Source organism: Quercus lobata, chromosome 9 (genome assembly GCF_001633185.2).
Source record: "Quercus lobata isolate SW786 chromosome 9, ValleyOak3.0 Primary Assembly, whole genome shotgun sequence".
In the NCBI taxonomy this organism is placed as follows: Eukaryota; Viridiplantae; Streptophyta; class Magnoliopsida; order Fagales; family Fagaceae; genus Quercus; species Quercus lobata.
The window spans coordinates 30,863,811-30,886,039 of NC_044912.1; the positions used below are offsets into that span (position 1 = coordinate 30,863,811).

General features: G+C 35.9%; 1 pseudogene; it reads right to left on the reverse strand.

Annotated features, from left to right (window-relative positions):
• Positions 1-2,854: 2,854 nt before the first annotated feature.
• Positions 2,855-4,222, reverse strand: LOC115961570 (annotated as a pseudogene).
• Positions 4,223-22,229: the final 18,007 nt, after the last annotated feature.

The following is a 22,229-nucleotide window of genomic DNA, read 5'->3' on the forward strand; positions in this document are numbered from 1 at the left end:
ACCACCGGCACAAACCCACATCCCAAATCCACCAAATCAATTATAAAATTAATTACAATTTACAATAAAATCATAAATTGAATCGGACATACACCGAGACATTTTGGGTGGGTTTAAGCTAGACATACACTGAGACATTTTTTTTTTTTTCTCTCCTCCTTCAGTGTTTGTTACCTTTCAAGAGCGACAGTCAAATCCGAACAACCGCCTCCGTCACCGTCGCTAATGGAAGTTTTCACTTCCGACCACCATGTTCTTCACATTGGAGTTCCTCTTCGTTGCAAAGTGGGTCAGTGATCAGTGGCGAGCCTGGGCGGTCTCTGTCTCTTGGCATGGCGAGAGGGCGATGAGAATGCCAGAGAGAGAGAGAGAGAGAGAGAGAGAGAGAGAGAGAGAGAGAGAGGTGTGTTGTAGACGGAGAGAGATATCTGATAGGAGGAGAGAGAAAAATGAATTAAATAAGCTAAAATATTTTTGGCATTGATATCCGTATCATCTCATATTTGAGATGGTACTGTAACTATGTGTCAAATTTTTTAGGATTTGGAAGAGTTGATGAGGGTTGGTTTTTGGTGTTTAGCGTGCCAAATGCCAAATATTTGGCATTTGACACACTTGATGAGAATGCTCTTATATATTATTGATATTATACATATTACCTACTTTTATCGTGACATTAATAACTGAATAGTGAATATTGAATACTAACATTGTTGACCCAATTCTAAACTGTAGTTACACTTCATTGTTCATACAATTTAGAGGTTAGTTTTTTCTTTACTACTCACAATTGTCAAAAGAATTAGTTCAAAATCAATTATAAATTACTTTAGTATGCACAATTTTGGTGAATTAAAGTTTTTTTTTTCTTAGATAAATTGTTGACTTAAAGTTAATGAAATAAAGTATTCTTCAGTCTTGATAGTTCGGCCCTGCTAAAGGCCTTGTAGCTAAATTGACACCTTCTCATGCACAAAGTGCTTGGGGGTCTAGGGGGGAAAGAGTTCCAGCTGTGAGATTAGCAGCATATTGTAATTATTTCTCAAAAAAAAAAAGAAAAAAAAAGAAAAAAAAGAAGATAGTTTGGCCCCCCCATGAATTTTTTTTTGGCTTTACCACTATTCTCCGTACTTTTCCTTGGCAAACGGCAACCAACTATTGAACAAATGAGACGTATCTGAATAAACCAGTGTTTAGCTACACTTCGTTTGTTTCAATGGAAAACCTTATGTGAAGATAGTTTTCCTTATTTTCCAGTGTTTGGTAGCATAAAAAAAGATGAGTCAAATGAAAACTATCTTTGGTCAATATAAAAAGTATGGCTTATTTTTAGAGATTGTTTTCCATTAAATTTTTTTTGGAAAACAATTATATCTCACAACAAGCTAAATAAGGAAAGTTAAGAGGTTGTTTTTCAACTCATTTAAAATTGTTACCAAACATTGAAAAATGAGATAATTTTATAGAAAATGCTTCTTGGAAAATGACTCATTTTCTAAAAAACATCATTGTTGAAACGACTTTATACTTGGTTTGGTTCTACTCTTTTTACCTTATAATATGGAGAAATTGCCTTTGTAAATATGGTTTTCCTCAAGGAACCAAATTAGCTTCTTTTTCAATGGATCACATGTGCTTCAGTGCCCACTCCCGTGATGCCTTTTGCATTCTGGTGAAATGGACTTGGCAAGTTGGGTTGCCTTTGATAGTTGTGACCAAATGGAAATTTTACCAACTTGGTATTGGGTCTTCAAAATATATGCATCGGATTTGTCATTTTAATAAGCCCAAGTGATGAGATCAACCTTTAATTGAACAAGTATCTTTCAAGGTCCATTTTGTGTAAGTCTTAATTTCGTGAGAAGAAAAAACTTGAGCTTTAATTAATCATATAATCCATATGTAGACAGATATAGGCCATGAATGGTGTGACTTGGTAATGTGATTTGGTAATGTTGTGAGTTGTGAGCCCAATTATTATGGAGAAAAACATTAGCTTTTTTGTCCCTAATCTTCTTATAGGTTTTTGAATCATCTTCTGCTTCTTCTTCCATCCCTCTCTCTCTCCCTCTCCCCTAAAAATTCACTATTTGTGAGATGGAAAATGCTAGAGCTATAAACTATTTTACAAACTACTGATGTGGTGAGTGAATATTAGTAAGTGAAAAAATGTTGTTAGTAATAGGCTCAGATGAGAACCAATAAAAATTTGCTTTAACAATAGTTTATAAAATGGTAGTAAAATATATTGTAGCTATAGCATTATAGAGGGAGTATGTGAATTAACTTCTAAATTCCTTATTAGTCATGTTTCTTACATCCAAATGAAAATAAGAAAGAATGGAAGGATCTTATATAATAGAGAAACCCCAAAAATAATTCCATACAGAAATGCAATTGCAGCTCCACTTCTATCAAATAGTCTAATTGATTCTTGCTTATCAAGAGATATATATCAATAATTCTAATGTGGCTAAAGGAGGAAGGAACAAAAAATTGGGAAATTTCAGAGGCACAACAATGAAAAAGAAATGGATAAATGAAAGCTATGCTCAACGAAATGATGACAACCATTTAAAAATCAATACAAAAGACTTGATTAGGACTCCTACATTTCTACCATTAATACATATATAACAAATCTTAACATACAACCTCTCTCATAATTACTACATCCAACAGTCAAGACTCAAAACACAACTCACAAAACAAACGCAAATTACTACACTTCCAAACAACTTTAAAACTTCCAATTTATGAGTTGAATAGTTACTTCAAAATTGCATGGATCATCATAATACCATATCAAATTCAATTATCAATTGATACCAATATATTACCGAGAACTAAGTAATTATCTCCCATCTTCCACAGGTTTCAATACTTGGTCTTTGATGCTTTTGATGCTATCATACTTAGCAGTTGTGCTAGTAGAACAACTAGTTTCAACATCAACATTGAAAGAGTGACTAGTTGCACTCAGAAAGTACTCAGTCTTTTTTGCATAGACATCATTGTTTCCTAATGAATGTTTTCCCATAATTCTCAATCTCTCTAGCTCCGCTACCACCTCTTTCATAGAAGACCTATCCTCCCCTCTCAAACTTAGGCACCTTTTTGCAAGATTAGCAAATTCCTTTAGTTGCTCAATATTATTCTCATTGACAATGTGATCTTCAAGAATTTGAAGTAAACGATCCTCTTTTATGGCAAAAACAAAGGATATTGCTAGATTTCTACCAATTTCTGGCCTATCAAAAGAAAGTTCCTTCTTACTTGTCAATAACTCTGCCATAACAACACCAAATCTATATACATCACTTTTTTCTGTTAGTTGGCTAGTTTGCATGTATTCTAGGTCCAAGTACCCCAAAATTCCTTGCACCAATGTGTTCAATTCTGTTTGATCGAGAGGAACTAGCCTTGAAGCTCTTAAGTCAGCCACTTTTTCTGCGTAGTTATCATCCAATAGAATATTTGCAGTTTTCACATCTGTGTATAATTGGCATAGAAGCTGATGAATGCAAATATGCAAGTGCTCTTGCAGTTTCTGTTGCAATTTTCAAACGTTTTTCCCATGAGAGTAAGGTTGAGAGGCCTTTATCATGAATGTGGTTAGAAAGAGTCTCGTTTGTGATGAATTCGTAAACTAGTAAGGGAACTTCAGTTTCCAAACAACAACCAAATAGCTTAACCATGTTCCTATGGTTAATTTGGGTAAGCACAATCGTTTCATTTATGAATTGCTCGATTTGGCTCTGATCATCAATTTTGGACTTCTTAATGGCAACCATTGTGTTATTTGATAATACTCCTCTATACACAATTCCATAGCCTCCTTGACCAAGGACTCTACTTTCATCGTAGTTATTGGTGGCCTTTTTGAGCTCTTCTATGGTAAAGATTTTGGTTGTCTCAACAGACTTTTGGTGATTAGAGAGTTGTTGTTTTAATAGTAAGCCACCATTTTGTTGGAAGAATTTTTCCTTGAGTTTGATGAGCTTTCTTCTTTTCAATCTTTAATATATCCAAGAACATACCATAAGCAGTACTAAGAGGCTAATAAGGCTAATACCTGCACACATTCAAACATGCATTTTCACCAATTACAACGTTTTAATTTTATACTTTTGTTAATACCATTGCCTTTTTGATGGCAAACATAGTAAAAGTCTAAATATTTATCATACATATCATATAAAGATGATTCGACCAAGTTCATCTATAGCGTAGGTGGTGGCTCACACATACTAGTGGCTTTAAAATCCGGCTCATATCAAATTAAATCAAAACTAAAAATATGGACAATTAAATGAGACTGGTGAACCAAGTTTTGAATTGACACCTTTTTTTTAAAACCACAATGTTCCTTTGTTAGTTGAGAAGAAGACAATTAGCCAAGAATATATAATTTCATTAAAAATATCAAGGCACATATATCAAAAATTTGAAACTCCTACTAATATGTACTAAGATGCAATGCGTATTTTGTTTTTGCACCCAGAGATACCGAAACTAGTTTAGTTGTAGACCTTTTGCGATGAAAGTCCTAACCAAAAAAAGTTTTAACGTTTAAAATGATTGACAAAACTATAATGTTAATGTCCTTCGAAGGCTGAAGCTCGTATTCTATTCAATTATAAATGGACAACGATTCTCAAAAAAAAAAAAAAAACTTGAGAAAGTGTTTTTCCATATGGAAAATGATAAAAAGAGTATATAATAGTGTTTTGTATTTTCATACTTAAAAGCATTAACCAAAAAAAAAAAAAAAAAAACTAATTAGTGCGCAATTAATGGCTAATATTTAGTATTATTTTTTTAAAATCATGGTCAACAGTAGTTCTCTCTCCAAATAGAAAGACATTGAAAAATAAGGAGTATTACATTAAATTACTTTACCCTAGCTCAAAATTTTAACATTAGTAAGTTCTTTTTCAAACACAGTCATTTGCTTCCGTCTTTTCCAACAGAGAAGAAGGATAATAAAGATTATAAAAAGAAAAAGAAGTAGAAAAAGGATAACGATGATATTTCTCCTGCAGACAACGTGAGTTACGTGACCAAACATATATGGCAATGGCATTCCTGTTAGGACATATGTGATTCACTTGTTAGGAACATATGTCACTGTTTTATGTAATTGGCTTATCCTTTGACAAAACGCACTTTACTTGTATTTAGGTAGATCTAGGATGCGTTTAATATTTCAAGAAACCGTGTTTCAAGATTAAGTGTTGAAGACATGCAAGTCTGTCCAAGATTCAAGCTGAAGAAGTGCTATTCATTAAAACTCGACAGCTGTTCGACAACACCTTGACAAATAGCTATTTGTCGAGCTTTATGAAAAACAGAATTCCAATTTTGTTTTGACTCTAATCCGATTTTATGTGTTTGGGCTTTCTTTTCTTCTAACCCTAGATATATAAAAAGATTATTTTAAGGGCCGTCAAAGTGTTCACAAGTTGCACAAGCTTTGAGAATAGTTTGTTCAAGCAAATTGTGACAGAAGACAAAGTTTCGCCCTTGTTCATTCTTCTGAAGAAGTTGCTGTGTATGTGCACCTTAAGGTTTTGTGACCAAGCATCTTCTTGATCTTCATCGTGTGGATGAACTGAAGAACTTTGTAGCCAGCAACCTTCTCTAGTTGGTGATTGAAATCGCGTACTGGGATCCGTGCAATTGGTTAGTCACGTATTTGGGAGCCTTGCATTGAAAAGGGAAATTGTCACTACAGAACAAGTCCAATTGGGTATTAGGGTAAGGGTTCAACTGTAGGTTGGTATAAGGTACTAGGATTCATTTACTTGTAATCACTTGTTGTGATAATAGTGAAATTTCGGGAGTGGTGACCTAAAAATCACCCAATGGGGTTTTTACCGTTAGGTTTTCCTCATTCGTAAACAAATCACTGTGTTATTTATTTTCCGCTGCATATTTAGTTTATTGGTGATTTGTTTGTGCTACCACGTGCTTTGCATGTTAATTTGATTAATTAATAAACTTGGCTAATTATTTAATTAATTTATCACAAGGGATCAATTTGTTTTTGGCCTATCAAGTGGTATCAGAGCAGGCACACTCTGATTTGGCTTTAATCTTTGTTGTGTTGATCCATTGACCCCTGTTGTCATGGTTGCAACTGGCTTGAAGAGATCTTTTAATTCAAATACGTATTGTTTTTCTAATCTTTGCTTGTTTAAGTGTTTTAGAAAGTACAAGTCTAAAAGTTATTTGAATTCACTTGTGATGACCATTTTAAAAGATCTCAGTTTTCCTAAGAAAAAACTAGACTGTCTCAGAATGAAAATGCGCAAAGGAGTTCGTCTGAGAAGAGTGAAAATTAAGGGTTTAGCTCGTAAAAGGCACATGAGAGAAAGCACTGTTCCTATTGATCTGTCATCTAAGCACGAAATGTGTTTTATGATGAAGTCCACATTTAAAGTGATGGACATGCGTTTATAGTACCTTGACAGCAGTTGCTCAAGACACATGACTGGAGACTGATCTCTCTTCAAGGTTTTCGAGTCTAAGAAAGGTGGCAATGTCACTTTTGGTGATGGGAGAAAGTTACAGATTAAAGGAAAGGGAATCATCTCTCTACCTGGACTGCCAGACATTGCAAATGTTCTATATGTGGAAGGCTTGAGGGTGAATCTGTTGAGCATAAGTCAGATATGTGATCAAGACTTTATGGTGCTATTCTCAAAAGGAAAGTGTCTTGTCATAGATGAGTTTGGAAAGAAACTCATAAGTAGTGTTCGTACTCTAAACAACTGTTATGGATTGGTTCCTGATGCTGATATTGTGTGCAATAGCATTCGTTTGCCAAACGAAGATCTATGGCATCAACGGATGGGACATGCTAGTTACAAACATCTCTCTATTGTATCTAAGCATGAATTAGTCCTGGGAATACCAAAGCTTAGTAGAATAAGCAATGTAGTGTGTGGACCATATCAGCTTGGGAAATAGATGAAAGCTAAGCATCCAGGCACTCAAACATTAGTTACATCTAGACCATTGGAGCTTCGACATCTGGATTTGATGGGTCCAACTAGAATCGAATCTTTTTGTGGTAAGAGATACATCATGGTTGTGGTAGATGACTTCATTAGGTATAATTGGGTCATTCTCCTACTATCCAAGTCTGATGCTCCTGAGCACATTGAAGCTTTATGCACAAGACTGCAGAATGAAAAGAGTTTGAAGATTGATCGAATTTGAAGTGACCATGGTAAAGAATTTGAGAACTCGTATATGGAGTCCTTTTGCACAAGATCAGGTATATCTCAAGAATTCTCTGCTCCTATTACTCCTCAGCAGAATGGTGTAGTAGAAAGGAAGAACAGGGTTATTCAGGAGATGGCCAGAGCCATGTTACACAACAAGGATGTGGCTAGAAACTTGTGGGGAGAAGCAGTTAACATTGGCTGTCATATGGTTAATAAAGTGTACTTCAAACCTAGTACCAAGAAGACTCCATATGAGTTATGGAAAGGTAGGAAGCCTAATGTGAAGTATTTCAGAATCTTTGGAAATACTTGTTTCATCCTCAAGGATAGAGAGAATGTGGAAAAGTTTGATTCCCGAAGTGATGAAGGTATATTTCTAGGCTACTCCTCCACAAGTAAGGCTTATCGGGTATACAACAAAAGAACCATGAAGGTAATGGAGATAGTGAATGTTGTTATTGATGAGTCTTTAGATTCCGGTTCTAAGAAAGGTATTGAGGAATTCTCCAAAGGAATCCTTTCTCCTGAGCCTAAGGAAGTTGAAGAAATTGTTGAACAGAACCTGCATCTCCAAGTGCTCCCGGTACTCCTAGTGTTGTGGAAGATTCTGCAGATATATCTACTTCACCAAATTCTAAATCTCATGAAGAGAAAGGACCTTCATCCAGTATTAAATTAAATCATCCTCCAGAAGTTATTGTGGGAAATATGAATGAACTCACATTAAGGAAACAGACAGTTGATAAATGTGTTGCTAACTTTATGTCTTATTCTTGTTATCTGTCACAAGTTGAACCCACAAAAGTTAAGGAAGCTCTTCAAGATGAAAGTTGGGTTGAAGCAATGCATGATGAACTCCTTCAATTTCAGAGGAATGATGTCTAGACCTTAGTATCTAGACCGGAGGGCAAGCAGATCATCGGCACAAAGTGGATATTCCGCAATAAGACCGATGAGGAGGGCAATGTGATTCGCAGCAAAGCTCGGCTTGTAGCTCAAGGATACTTACAAATGGAAGGAGTAGACTATGATGAGACATTTTCCCCAGTTGCTCATATGAAGTCCATCAGAAATCTCCTTGCCTTAGCATGTCATTTGAAGTTCAAACTCTATCAGATGGATGTAAATACTGCTTTCTTGAATGGACGACTTAAAGAAGATGTCTATGTGGCTCAACCAAAAGGATTCATTGATCCCCACTTTCCAGACCATGTATTGTATCTCAAGAAGGCACTTTATGGCTTAAAGCAAGCCTCTAGAGCTTGGTATGATCGGCTCACACAATATTTGGTGTCACATGGGTTCACAAAAGGAAAAGCTAATCACACAAAAGGAAAAGCTAATCAGACTCTCTTCATCAAAAATGAAGATGGCGAGTTGATAGTTGCTCAAGTCTATGTTGATGATATCATCTTTGGGTCAACTAAGGATGAACTTGCTCATGGCGTCTCAAAACTCATGCAAGCTGAGTTCAAGATGAGCATGATTGGAGAGCTGACTCACTTCCTTGGATTGCAGATTCGTCAACAGGATTTAGGTATATTCCTATCTCAATTTAAATATGCTAAGAATCTTGTGAAAAAGTTTGGTTTGGAATCTACTAGTTCTGTTAGAATCCCTATGAGCCCAATGTTAAACTCACTTTGGACTTGTTAGGCAAAAGTGTAGATCCTTCTCTATATAGAAGCATGATAGGTAGTCTTCTTTATCTTACTGCTAGTAGACCTGACATTAGTTACAGTGTTGGAGTGTGTGCTAGATATCAGGCAAATCCCAAAGAATCCCATATGACTGCTTTAAAAAGAATTATAAAGTATGTCAAAACCACTGCTGAGTTCAGTGTGTGGTACAGCAAGGACACAAATGATTTCTTAGCTAGTTATTCTAATACTGATTAGGTTGGGAATGTTGATGATAGAAAGAGTCCTTCAGGGGGGGGGGTTGTTTTTATGTGGGTAACAATCTTGTCTCTTGGATGAGCAAAAAGTAGAACTCCATCTCGTTATCCACTGCAGAAGTTGAGTACATCGCTGCTGGTAGTTGTTGCACCCAACTCCTATGGATGCAAAAACTCCTCCATGATTATGGTATTTGTCAAGAGCATCTCACCATCTATTGTGACAATACCAGTGCCATCAACATCTCTAAGAATCCAGTTCAACATTCTCGAACCAAACACATAGAGATTCGACATCACTTCATTAGGGAGCTTGTCGAAGATGGTATTCTCACTCTTGAGTTTATTCACATCGATGTTTAGAAGGCTGACTTGTTCACCAAACCTCTTGACAGCAAACATTTTAAATTCCTTCGTCAAAACATTGGTGTTATCTCCATGGATTGATCTCTTTCTTTCCTCCTTCTTCCTCATGCATTTGCATCTAGTTTTTATACTTTTCTTTGTTTAACATGTTTTTGTTTGATTATTTTTTCAGTTTTGTTTTGTTTTATTTTTCATATAAAAATAAAATAAAAAATTGAAAAATAAGAAAAATACAAAAACAGTGTGTGTTTTGTGTACATTGGTACTTGTGTACCTTGGATGACCATTGAAACAAAGTTTTCTAAACTTTGTATCTCTTGTAGCCTAGATGAGCATCTCTATGTACAACTAAGCAAGTAAGTTTTGTGGCTCTTGTTTGTAATGAGTAAGATTAAGTGATCTCTTGTACTTAATACTCGTATCACTCTTTTTGACAGGAAAAACTAGAAAATCCTAAGAGAAAGGTATAAATAACCATCTCACCACTGTTGCCCACCAATCATAATATGACACTTGTATGCTTTGGCATAGCAAAAGTGCAGTGTCAATGACATTTGTGTGCTTCGACAAAGCAAAATTGGAATGTCAAATGCTTACCATCATTGGGTATTTTCTTTTCTCTCTCTTATATGTCCATGCATGATTTGCCTAAATAAAAATATGCAAAGAAAATGAAAAGCAAAAAGATCAAAATGCTTTAAATATGGTTGCAAGTGTGTATTCTGGGAGATGTGGGAGTTATAGGATGTACCTCGAAGGTGATAGTCCCCATGAAACAGTTATGATTGTGTGTGAGTTAAAGTGATTTTCTCATATCTCAAATCATCATAACATGTATACACTTATGCAATCTTGCGATGTTTTTCACACAAAACACGCAATATTCATTGTTAGTCTTGATACATGTGCAGGTACAATGTGATTTGGTCATCACAAGGTTTTACATGTGTTAATGTATGCTCACTAAACTATCTTGACTTGTTTTTGAAATATAAAATTGGTTAGACTTGTTTAGTGTGTGTATGTGTGTGTGTTTTGGGATCTATGTGCTTAACATTTTTTTGTTGAGAGATGATTTTGAGAGCTTAAAATGTTGAATGGAGTTTTGGTTGAGTTGCATGCTTGATTGCATTCATATCTGTGTTTTTCACTTCTTGAAAAACGGTTTTTAAGCTATCTCGACACCTCCTCGATACCTCCTCGACACCTGGCTTTCAGTCGAGCTCTTAAGGTCTATTCTTATAACAATCTCAACAGGTTCTCAACAACTAGTGGATTGAATGAGAAAGTTCCTGGATCCTCAATAACTTCTCGACAGCTGGAAGATCGATCATGTTAGGTTTTAAATGTTTAGAACAATTGGCAAATCGTGAACACAAACTTGTCTAGATATAGATCTTAGAGTCTATAGGTTTTATTAGACAATGCTCAATGTGATTCAAGTCAAGATTCAAGAACATACAAGCTGCAGGAAGAAGATTTCATAATCTGTCTGGTTCGATCGATTGAAAGATAGGCTCGACCGATCGAAAGTCGTATTTACAGAATTTTAATTAAACCCAAACAGCAGTCCAAGCCTATTTAGGATTAGGGTTTCTAATCTACTTCTCCCACTATATAAAGGAAACCCTAAGCACGTTTTTGTGTGGCTTTTGAAAGAGAAAAGAGTGTGCCTCTTTTGTATTTAGGGTTTTGTTCCTAAAAATCTCTCTTATGTCTTCTACCGGTGCTATTCCTTGAAGAATCTCAAGATCCGGTATTGTAGAAGTTACTACCTTCTCTTGTCATCAAAGGTGTTGATGATCTAAACCTTCAAGGGTGGTCTTGGAGTCATAAACAGGAGAGTTTGTGTTGCAAAACCTTTGAGTGGGATCTCAAAGTCACAAACGGGGGTGTTTGTGTTTTGCAAAGGCCAAAGAAAGAAGGAGTCCGTGGATTCGGAGCTTGCACGTGGTCATGTCATTAAGTTCTACTGGTTGGTAGCATTAGGAAGTCAAGCGGGGGTGCTTGTAAGTCCTTTTGTATGAACTTCGATTCTTTCTAGTGGATTTGCTTTTTACCTTGAGAATAGTTAGGTTAAATCCTCTCCAGGTTTTTTACCGGTTTGGTTTTCCTAGGTGATCATATCATTGTCTTATTTATTTTCCGCTGCTATGCATGATATGATTGTTTGATTGTGATAACCTAGACTTGGAATTTGAACTAAGTAACAACTTGACTAATTACCTAGGTTAAATCAATTGTTTTAAGGGGTCTAAAAACTAACAAGTGGTATCAGAGCAGGTTGCTCTTTTGTTTTAGATCTTTTGATCTAAGAGCTGATCCTTGACCCCTGTTGTCATGGATAATTTGAAGTGTCTTTCTGATCATGTTTCTGCTCATGCTTCTATTGATTTTATTGATGCCTGTGAAACTCTTCGTAAGGAATTATTGAAATCTATGAAAATTGCTAAGAAATTCAAGGAAGAGTTAAAATTGGCTAATCTTGGAAAAGATAAATTGGTTGTTAGATTAGATGAATCTAATAAAAAGAATGAATTTTTGAGAAATCAAATTTCCTCTCAAGATGAGAAGATGAAAAGCTTGGAACAAGAGTTAGTTGAATCTAAAGTTAAAATTGAAAATTTGACTTGTACCAAGTCTGCTATTGATAACAGAATTTGTAAGGTTGAATTTATTCAACCATCTAATTAGCTTTATTCCTACCAAATTTGCTTGTAATTCAGCATTTAGTAACCCTGTATTTAGGTGGGTTTGATGTAAGGGTAGTGAGTGAGTTAGAGTGAAGATTGCTCAAGAGTGTGCAAGAAAACAGAGACTCGCGGCTGCAAGCCGCCAGACGCAGCACACGTGCCAAGTATGCTGGAAGATGAACAGTCATGCAAGCTGGAGCACTACAGGACAAAATAGGACAACTGGCCATACGGTTATCTCGCGACTGGATCTCGCGACTTGGTCAAGCTGCGAGGTCAAGCCGCGAGCCACCCCTGTTTTGTAAAACCTGACGTTTCACATTCCTCTCCCACTCCAATATAAATACCCCTTTTACCCACGATTGAAAGAGAGCTTCCAGAGAGAATTTTGAGAGAGAAACCCTAAAGAAAAACAAGATTGATTCACCCACAATCTATACCTTAGAGTCTCTTCAAATTCCTCAACTCTCTTCCTCTCCATTGTCAAATCCTTGAGAGGCATTATACCAAACCTGTTTCTCACCATCATCATCATTGTGAGACCGCTGTTTGGATTTCTGGGAAGCAGTTAGGAAGGAACCAATCTTCATTGGTTGATGCTACGGTCTAGTAGCAGAATCCGGGAAGCTAGAAAAGAAAAAGGTTCGGCGCAACCTCGTTGGAGCAAGAAGCTTGGAGGGCTTAGGTGCACTGGGTAGATTAGGCTTGGAGGGTCTATTGCTGTCCATGTATCCCAACTGTATTTTCTAGTGGATTGTTTACCGCTTGGAGGGCGGCGGAGAGGTTTTACGCCGAGGGCTTCGGTTTCCTCTTCGATAACACATCGCGTGTTGTCTTTGTGTTTGCATCTTCCTTCCTCTCTATCTTTGCCTTTTTTATTATCTGCTGTGGACTTTATTTTGTGTTGGCTTAGATAGTTTTTAACCAATTTCATATTATAGCATATGTTAAGTTTCCGCACACTAGTTGTATGACATATTGCTTGAATTGGTTAAGTTGAATTTTGGGGGTCTAAACGTTCAAGGGTGTGTATACACGTTTTTGAACTTTCAGAATTGTTTCTATTTCTCTTAAGCCTAAAACTGAGAAAGTTTATATCCCTCATTTCAAGAGGAATAATAAAGAAAAGACTTATTTTGCTCGGTTAGACAAAGGTAAAAATTTTGATGTTGACGCTGAAGTTTCTAAACCTAAGTTTAAACCTATTGTTAGAGAGCATAATAAATCTGTTTTTGTGCCTATTTGTCACCTTTGTGGTGTTGTTGGTCATATTAGACCAAATTGTTCTTTGTTGAGGTAAAAACCAAAATCTGAGACTAGATTTGTTGTTAGGAATACTGATGTTCCTAAATTTGTTCCTGTTTGTCACTTTTGTGGTGTCTCTGGTCACATTCGTCCTAATTGTCATAAACTGAAATTTAAGCATTGTATGTTTCAATCTAGGATTTGTGATGATATTTCTCCTGCCATAAGTCCATATAAATTGTTTCATATTATTTTGAAAAATTTAAGCTTGTTGGCTTGTGAAAGGAATTTGCAGGATTTTAGTTTTTCTCAGAAGATTAGTGTAATCCCTCAAATACACTCTGCTTCACACGAATTTTCACCTACAAAGCCGAAGACTCGTGCTAGATGGGTGAGAAAAGATTCTCCAAGGTGAGTGTTGCTGACTTGTCCTTGATTTAATTCTTTCAATTATTTGTGGACATGTTTTGTTTTTGTTGTTTTGTTTTTTAGTTTTTTTTTAAAAAAAAAAATCCAAAAACATTGAAAAATTTCAAAAAGAGAAAAATATTTTATTTTGAGTCTTGTTTTATTTTTCTTGAGGATTACATGAATTATGATATCTCTCTCTTGATTTAGAACATGCTTGACATTGTGGAGAAACTTGAATAGTATGTGTTCTATAAGTGCTAAGCTATTTCTAATTTTATGTGAGTATGTACTAGTTTGTACATGTACTCATGGATTAATTAAGAAATTGATATTTCTTATTTGTGTACCCACTATAGCTTAGTTAAGCACTGTCATGCATTGCATTTGCATTGTTCATTTAGTATAATATGTGCTTTTTTTGTTTTTGGTCATAAATTTTTTTTAAAACCAAAAAGATTTTTGTGTTCTGTATTTCACTGTTGATACCCTATTTTGCAACCCGTATTTAACCTCACATGAAGGGTAAAAGGGTAATTTCACATTGGAAATATGCATCTTGATTCTGGTCATTAGATCCTTAATCTCATTTCACCAAAATGATCTTGATGTTGTAACGATCAAATCAACTCGTCATGAGCCCTAATCGGACTATTAGATTGAAAGTTATCATCAAATCAAGTTTTAATAGTTGAGATGCACTATTACAAATTGAGTCTGACTATATGTGATTATGAACAATTGATTTCAATTGGTTATAAATATAATCAATTTGAGATCGATGATGTGTCATAATTTGATTGGTTAGGACTACATTTTATGGTAGAGTTGCATACACCTAATTAACTAGATAGTTAAACATTAATTATTCAATGAGTGATTTGTGCAATTATCTTTTAATTAGAGTAAATTTAGAGCCAATTAAGTCTGAAATGGGAGTGATTCGAGCCATTTAATGTTAATTGGGAGCTAATTTGGGGACCTATTAATGTTAATTGTGCTGAAACCATTTTCTAACAAATGACCTCTGCTTACCATTTCATTGATATCTCTCATAATATTTTGAATCTGTGAATGAGGTTATTTTTCCCAGAAACTAGACATCCGGGGCTTCAATTTGAGCACAAGAATGAGACAATTCCGATTAGAATTGAGGCAGATATGATTTTTCAAAGTTGGCTCTATAGGCTGTGACAGCAGCTACGGGAAAACCGAATTTTGGCTTGCTCCTCACTCCCACCAATCTTTCCATTTAATGCATCAGATTTTCCCAAAGGCTAAAATGAGGTCTAGGTTCATAATTCCTTGTCAACACTCATTAAATGGCCTTCCATTCATATTTCCTCCACCACTACTATATAAACCCCCATCTCCTTCATTCCAAAGACAAGAAACCTCATCTCTTCTCCTCTCTTGAGTTCTAGTGAAGTTGAGTAGTCTTGTCATATCTTGGTCTTCCTGAGACTCAAGGTATTGAGTGAGACTCACTCTCCCTCTCCTAACTCTTCTTTTCCTCCACCCTAGGACCTCCATCAAAAGACCCCTCCTCCACCATATGGATCTTGCATGAAGGTATAATCCCCTTTCCTAACTGTTTGTTTATGTTACCATGATGAAAATTTAAGATTAAAGCATGATAATTCTCTTGAATATGTTTGAATGTTCTTATGTGTTCTTCACATGTTCTTAGGTGTTCATCACATATTCATGCGTATCACTAGATCTAAATCTTAAATCCACATCAAAAATATGAAAAACATGTTTGTTTAGTAATTCTTTCAAATCCTTGAATCTAGGTTATCACTATCCACACACATTCACTAGAGTTCATTTTTTAATCCAAACGTCATGCTTAATAAATTGAATTAGGGTTTATCACATGCACACACATTAAATTCAACATACAAATTGATTGACATATTGGATGATGTGATATGAATGTTGGCCACCATAGTCTAGAAGACCGGTTTTACCGGGCAACGTGGGTGCCTAACACCTTCCCACCTTGTAACATAGCCTCCGAGTTTAGATCAAGGGTTAGTAGATCAAATGCTTATCCATGTAATTTTTGATTTTTAGATTGTAACTAGGAAATAAAGCCATGTACTTTATCTTAGATTGTATCTAGGACTAAAGCCATGTAATTTTCCTATGATCAATGTAAAGTGAATTACAGATTAATAAAATGAGGAATTTTTCAATTTTTGGTTTTCTTATTTATTCCAATAATTAAATAAGTGGCAACTCCATTGTAAAACCCTTAATGTAAAGGGGAAAATATAACTAGTCGAATCTCCATTTTGAGAGGCAATAACACGACTCCACCCATTCACATGGGTTTGGCCCAACATCCCATAAAAACGGGCCGGGGGTGCGGTCTCTCACAGTGGCGACTCCACTAGGGATATTGAGGGCTAAGCTTCAATTAGGTTATGGTGGCCAACCATGTCATTGTTTGTTTATTACTTTTTGTAAATAATATATCTAATATGTCATTATATTGCATGTCATGCATCATTTGCTTGAATGAAATTCATTTTATTTGTGTGCTAGCCCGGAAGCCCGGTAGTATTAGCCGTGGATTGTGGTCTTCCTGAGACTCACATACCCAGCGGTGAACCTACCACCCACCACGACAAGGATCATCATGGTTATGCCATGGTGGTTTATAGGGACAAACTGTACCGTTCGAACCAACGCGGCGCTCCTGGCGTCACAAGTTGGGAGGTACGACGTCCTAGCTTGTGGGGACCTTTAACCTACTATCTACCCATGTTGTAATGACCCATAGAACCTACCTTTAGGTCGGTCCATGTAAATTGCATTTCATTACGCATTTGTTTGGCCGTTGTTTGAACCATGATGACTCAAGTCCAACGCTTGAGCCCATCATGATTGTTTGAGCATTGCATGTTGTGAATGAACTCAAACCCAAAAGCCTAAGATTGAACTCTACTTGAAATGGAAGCCCAATTTGTTTCTTGAATGAGTCTAAGCCCAACACTTGAGCCCATCAAAGGTGTATATTCATGATCAACATCAAAGGCCAAAAGCTCACAAGATGCATGCCTTCCAAGTGTAAGCCCAAGCCATTTCAAGCAGATACCAAGAGATCATAATCAATGTTCAAGCCTTCCAAGTGAAAGCCCAAGCCATTTCATCATAATCAAGGTTCAAGCACACCAAGCCTCAAGCATCCTAAATGGACCAAGAGGAAGCAAGTGGCCCAACTTTGCCTCACTCTGCATTTGGTTTGCAACATCATGGTTAAGCTTAAAGTTTGATTGTTTATTCCATGTTTCTATGTTTCTTTGAATTCAAATTCTTCATGTAGCATTTAATGAGCTTTGTTTGTGTATATATATAATAAAAAAAAACAATTCAAGATTTCCAAATTTCCCAAAAAAAAGAGAAAAATTTCCAAATGAAAAAAGCCTTTGGACAAGGGGCATTGAGCCCTTAAGTCATTTAAAAAAAAAAAATTCCTTGAACTAGGGGCATTGAACTTCCTAGTGACTTTTTAAAAAAAGACCCAATTTTTTTTGTTTCTTTCAAGATTAAAAAGAAAAAAGAAAAAAAAAGAAGTCTCCTTTTCAAAATGGTACATGAGGATCCCTTGGACAAAACATTTTTAGAATCTTGATGTTTAAAAGCTTGAGCAATCAACTTGTACCAAGGAATGATTAATTTCATTTGATCCATGTAAAGACTTTTGCTACTTGACTTAGAATATAAGAAGAAATGGTCTTAAAAGGCAATCAAAAAATCCATCCATTGAAAAATCTCGAGAATCCATGCACTTGATCCAATTTTCAAAAGTCTTTTGTTTCACATCATTAGAGCATTCATACTTTTTCTTTTAAGATGAATTTATTAAAAGAGCTTGAATCACTGTGCCTACAAGCAAGCATTACTAGGGATAGGAGGCCATCTTTGGTTAAACCAAATTATTTCCTATGACCTAGAATGTTCATCATCCATTGCTAGCCCATTTGAGCCTTTAAACACTTAGCCTCTTTTTTGCATAAACCCACTAAAATCTAAACCTAGGGTGGGAAAATTCAAAGTATGCATGCTTAAATCTCATGTTAAGGAGGAGTTGACCTTGTAGTTTTGAAACTAATTGATAAAGCGCTCCTAGAAGACATGAAAGACAAGTAGAGAATTCATTTAGTTAAAGATAAGAGATCATCAAAGTAAAAGGATTTTTCACTCAATCAAGGATAGAGAAATGAAATTCCATCAATGTGAGAGAAAACAAAATGTGCATCAAGTTTGAAGAACCTGAAATTCATCATGCCAAGAAGAGTAGAAGGTTCATCCAAAAGAAGGTTCGTCCAAAAGAAAGTTCATCAAAAAAGGAAAAGATTCATCAAGCACAGAAAGGTGCAAGTGCATTGAGGCAATAAAGAAGTCTAAAGAGTGCATCAAAATGACCAAAAATCATTAAGCTGAGAAATACAAGTAGGGCAAAAGGTCCCCAAAAGTTCATTCAATCAAGAGATGAAAGACAAAAAAAAAAAAAGGAGCCTGCTAGGCTGAAAACCCAAAAGGGCGGTCTAGGCAAAAGTTAGGGCCAAAAGGGAAAGAAAAGAAAAGAAAGCCCGTTAGGCTGAAAACCCAAAAGGGCGGCCTAGGCAAAAGCTAGGGCCAAAGAAAAGAAAAAAAAAAAGGTAAAATCCTAGCAAATTGGAAACTTGAAAATGTAATCTAAAAAGAAAAGGATTTTACAAGATAAAAGTCTAGAGGTATGATTCAAGATGAATGAGCATAAAAACAAATGTTGATACAAGTGACCAATGAAGACTAGTGAGAAGATGACAAAGAAGAAATGTGACAACTCCTCCAATACTTGATTTTTGAGTAATGCATACTTGGGGGAACATCATAGGGAATTTTGAGCCTTTTTATATCCTTCATTTCATAACCTGAACTCGGCCTACATTTCAACCCATGAGTAAAGACCTCCTTGAAGTCTTGCTAGTTGTAGGCGCATCTTAAACTCTAATAATATCTTTCTCTTGAATTAAAAAGGAAAAATGCTTAAAATTGTCAAACCCCACAGGATGATATGTCCGAAGACAAAATTTCTCAAATTCTCAAATCCTCAAAAGAACTTCCAAACCTGGAGCACTCTCCTTGTTTGCACTCAACAATGTGATTCATAAATATTATCACATTTCATTTCTTGATTGCCTTTGGAGACTTAATCTGACGATGTTCAAAAGGATGTAGGAAATTTGATTACATGAGTTTAATGATCTTGATCCTTCCTAATCAAAGAGATTTGTTTGGTTCTTAAACACATTGATTTTCCAAAATGGTTGTTCAAAGGATCACATCTTGTTCAAAAAAAAAATGGAAATTTGCTTTTTTTCAAAAAAAAAAATCAATCTTTTTCAAAATCCAGTTCTCTTGAACTACGTCTTGACCTGATCCTCTGTGACAGAGGTACATAGGCAACCTTGCAAAGGCTCGATCCCTTTCACTCAAACAACCTTGGAGAACAAAGTCAAAATAATGTGACAAAATTGTTTGGGTGCATGTTAGGCTAAACTCATTTGTTTTGCATTAAGCATGTTTAAACTTAGAGCATTGGCCTATTTATATTGTATGCAAGTTTTCATGATAATTGGTTTCTAACAAGCTAGAGAAAGAAAGCCTTTTTGTAGGAACCAATGATGACGGACCGTGATCTTCTTTCATGTTCCCCAATTGTTGCAACATCAAATGAACTCAACTTCAATTTAAGCATGGAATATGCCTCAAACTAGGGGCATTGGCTAAATACTTTCAATTCATTTCAATGAATAAATCCATTGCTAATTGAAATTATCTTTTTACAGGAATTAAGCAAGGACTTATCCAGTAATCTGCATCAACTCCCAACCAAAGTTGTTCTCATTCAAAGGATAGGTTTTTCAAAAAACATCATCATGAATAAATCTTCATCACTTTTACTCCATCTTCATCTTCTTCACTTTTTGATAATGAACAAATCTTCATATTTCAAAAAAAAAAAAAAAAAATCAATCTTTCTAATTCTTTCAACCAAAAAAAAAAAAAAAAAGAAGAAGGAAATTTTCAAAAGGGCCTTGGGACTAGGGGCATTGGGCTCGTACTTCTTTAAAAAAAAAAAAAAAAAAAAAAAAAAAAAATCATCAAACAAAATTTTCAATTCCTTGAAAAAATTCAAAATTTCCAAATTTTTCAAAAAAAAAAAAAAAACTTCATTAAATTCTTCTCCAGGAACAGAAAGCTATGATCTTCTTCCACATTTTCCAGTGGTGCAACATCAAGACAACTGTCCACCCTCAGCATTCATTGAAGCATGGAATATGTCCAAAACTAGGGGCATTCGCCAGGTATGCCAACTTCTTTTCAATGAATAACTCCGTTACTAATTGAAAACGTTTATTTTGCAGGTACTAGTGTAAAAGGCCACACACATCGGCATGAGCCAAGATTCAAAAATCCTAGGTCTCTGAAAACATGAGCCAGGATTCGGAACCTTTGGTCCTCTGAAAACATGAGTCAAAACCCAAAAAACCCTTGGTCCTCTAAAAACATGAGCCAAGATCCAAAAATCCTAGGCCTCTGAAAACATGAACCAGGATCTGGAACCTTTGGTCCTCTGAAAACATGAGCTAAAGCCTAAAGAACCCTTGGTCCTCTAAAAACATGAGCCAAGATCCAAAAATCCTAGGCTTCTGAAAACTTGAGCTAGGATCCGGAACCTTTGGTCCTCTGAAAACATGAGCCAAAGCCCCCCCAAAAAACCCTTGGTCCTCTGAAAACATGAGCCAAGATCCAAAAATCCTAGGTCTCTGAAAACATGAGCCAGGATCCAGAACCTTTGGTCCTCTGAAAGCATGAGCCAAAGCCCAAAAAACCCTTGGTCCTCTGAAAACATGAGCCAAGATCCAAAAATCCTAGGCCTCTGAAAACATGAGCCAGGATCCAGAACCTTTGGTCCTCTGAAAACATGAGCCAAAGCCCAAAAAACCCTTGGTCCTCTGAAAACATGAGCCAAGATCCAAAAATCCTAGGTCTCTGAAAACATGAGCCAGGATCCAGAACCTTTGGTCCTTTGAAAGCATGAGCCAAAGCCCAAAAAACCCTTGGTCCTCTGAAAACATGAGCCTAGATCCAAAAATCTTAGGCCTCTGAAAACATAAGCCAGGATCCAGAACCTTTGGTCCTCTGAAAACATGAGCCAAAGCCCAAAAACCCTTGGTCCTCTGAAAACATGAACCAAGATCCAAAAATCCTAGGTCTCTGAAAACATGAACCAGGATCTGGAACCTTTGGTCCTCTGAAAGCATGAGCCAAAGCCCAAAAACCCTTGGTCCTCTAAAAACATAAGCCAAGATCCAAAAATCCTAGGCCTCTAAAAACATGAGCCAGGATCCAGAACTTTTGGTCCTCTGAAAGCATGAGCCAAAGCCCAAATCCGTCGTCCTCCAGGTAAGCATATCTTGTACTCATACAAAAAAAAAAAAAAAAAAAAAAAAAAAATTGCATGCATGAACTACGTTTAGACCTGATCCTCCCACTAAGAGGTATGTCGGCAATCTCCCTCGAGATTCGGTCCACATTTTGATCCAGAACATAATCGTCTACATTTTTATTTACATGCATCATACATTCACCACGGTTAAATACTGATTGCAAAGTTAGGTGTCTCTTTCATACATTGGCATTCGCTTTTCAAGCTCTTCCAATGAGGGGCATTCTGTTGACACCCTATTTTGCAACCCGTATTTAACCTCACATGAAGGGTAAAAGAGTAATTTTACACTGGAAATATGCATCTTGATTCTGGTCATTAGATCCTTAATCTCATTTCACCAAAATGATCTTGATGTTGTAACGATCAAATCAACTCGTCATGAGCCCTAATCGGACTATTAGATTGAAAGTTATTATCAAATCAAGTTTTAATGGTTGAGATGCACTATTACAAATTGAGTCTGACTATATGTGATTATGAACAATTGATTTCAATTGGTTATAAATATAATCAATTTGAGATCGATGATGTGTCATAATTTGATTGGTTAGGACTACATTTTATGGTAGAGTTGCATACACCTAATTAACTAGATAGTTAAACATTAATTATTCAATGAGTGATTTGTGCAATTATCTTTTAATTAGAGTAAATTTAGAGCCAATTAAGTCTGAAATAGGAGTGATTCGAGCCATTTAATGTTAATTGGGAGCTAATTTGGGGACCTATTAATGTTAATTGTGCTGAAACCATTTTCTAACAAATGACCTCTGCTTACCATTTCATTGATATCTCTCATAATATTTTGAATCTATGAATGAGGTTATTTTTCCCAGAAACTAGACATCCGGGGCTTCAATTTGAGCACAAGA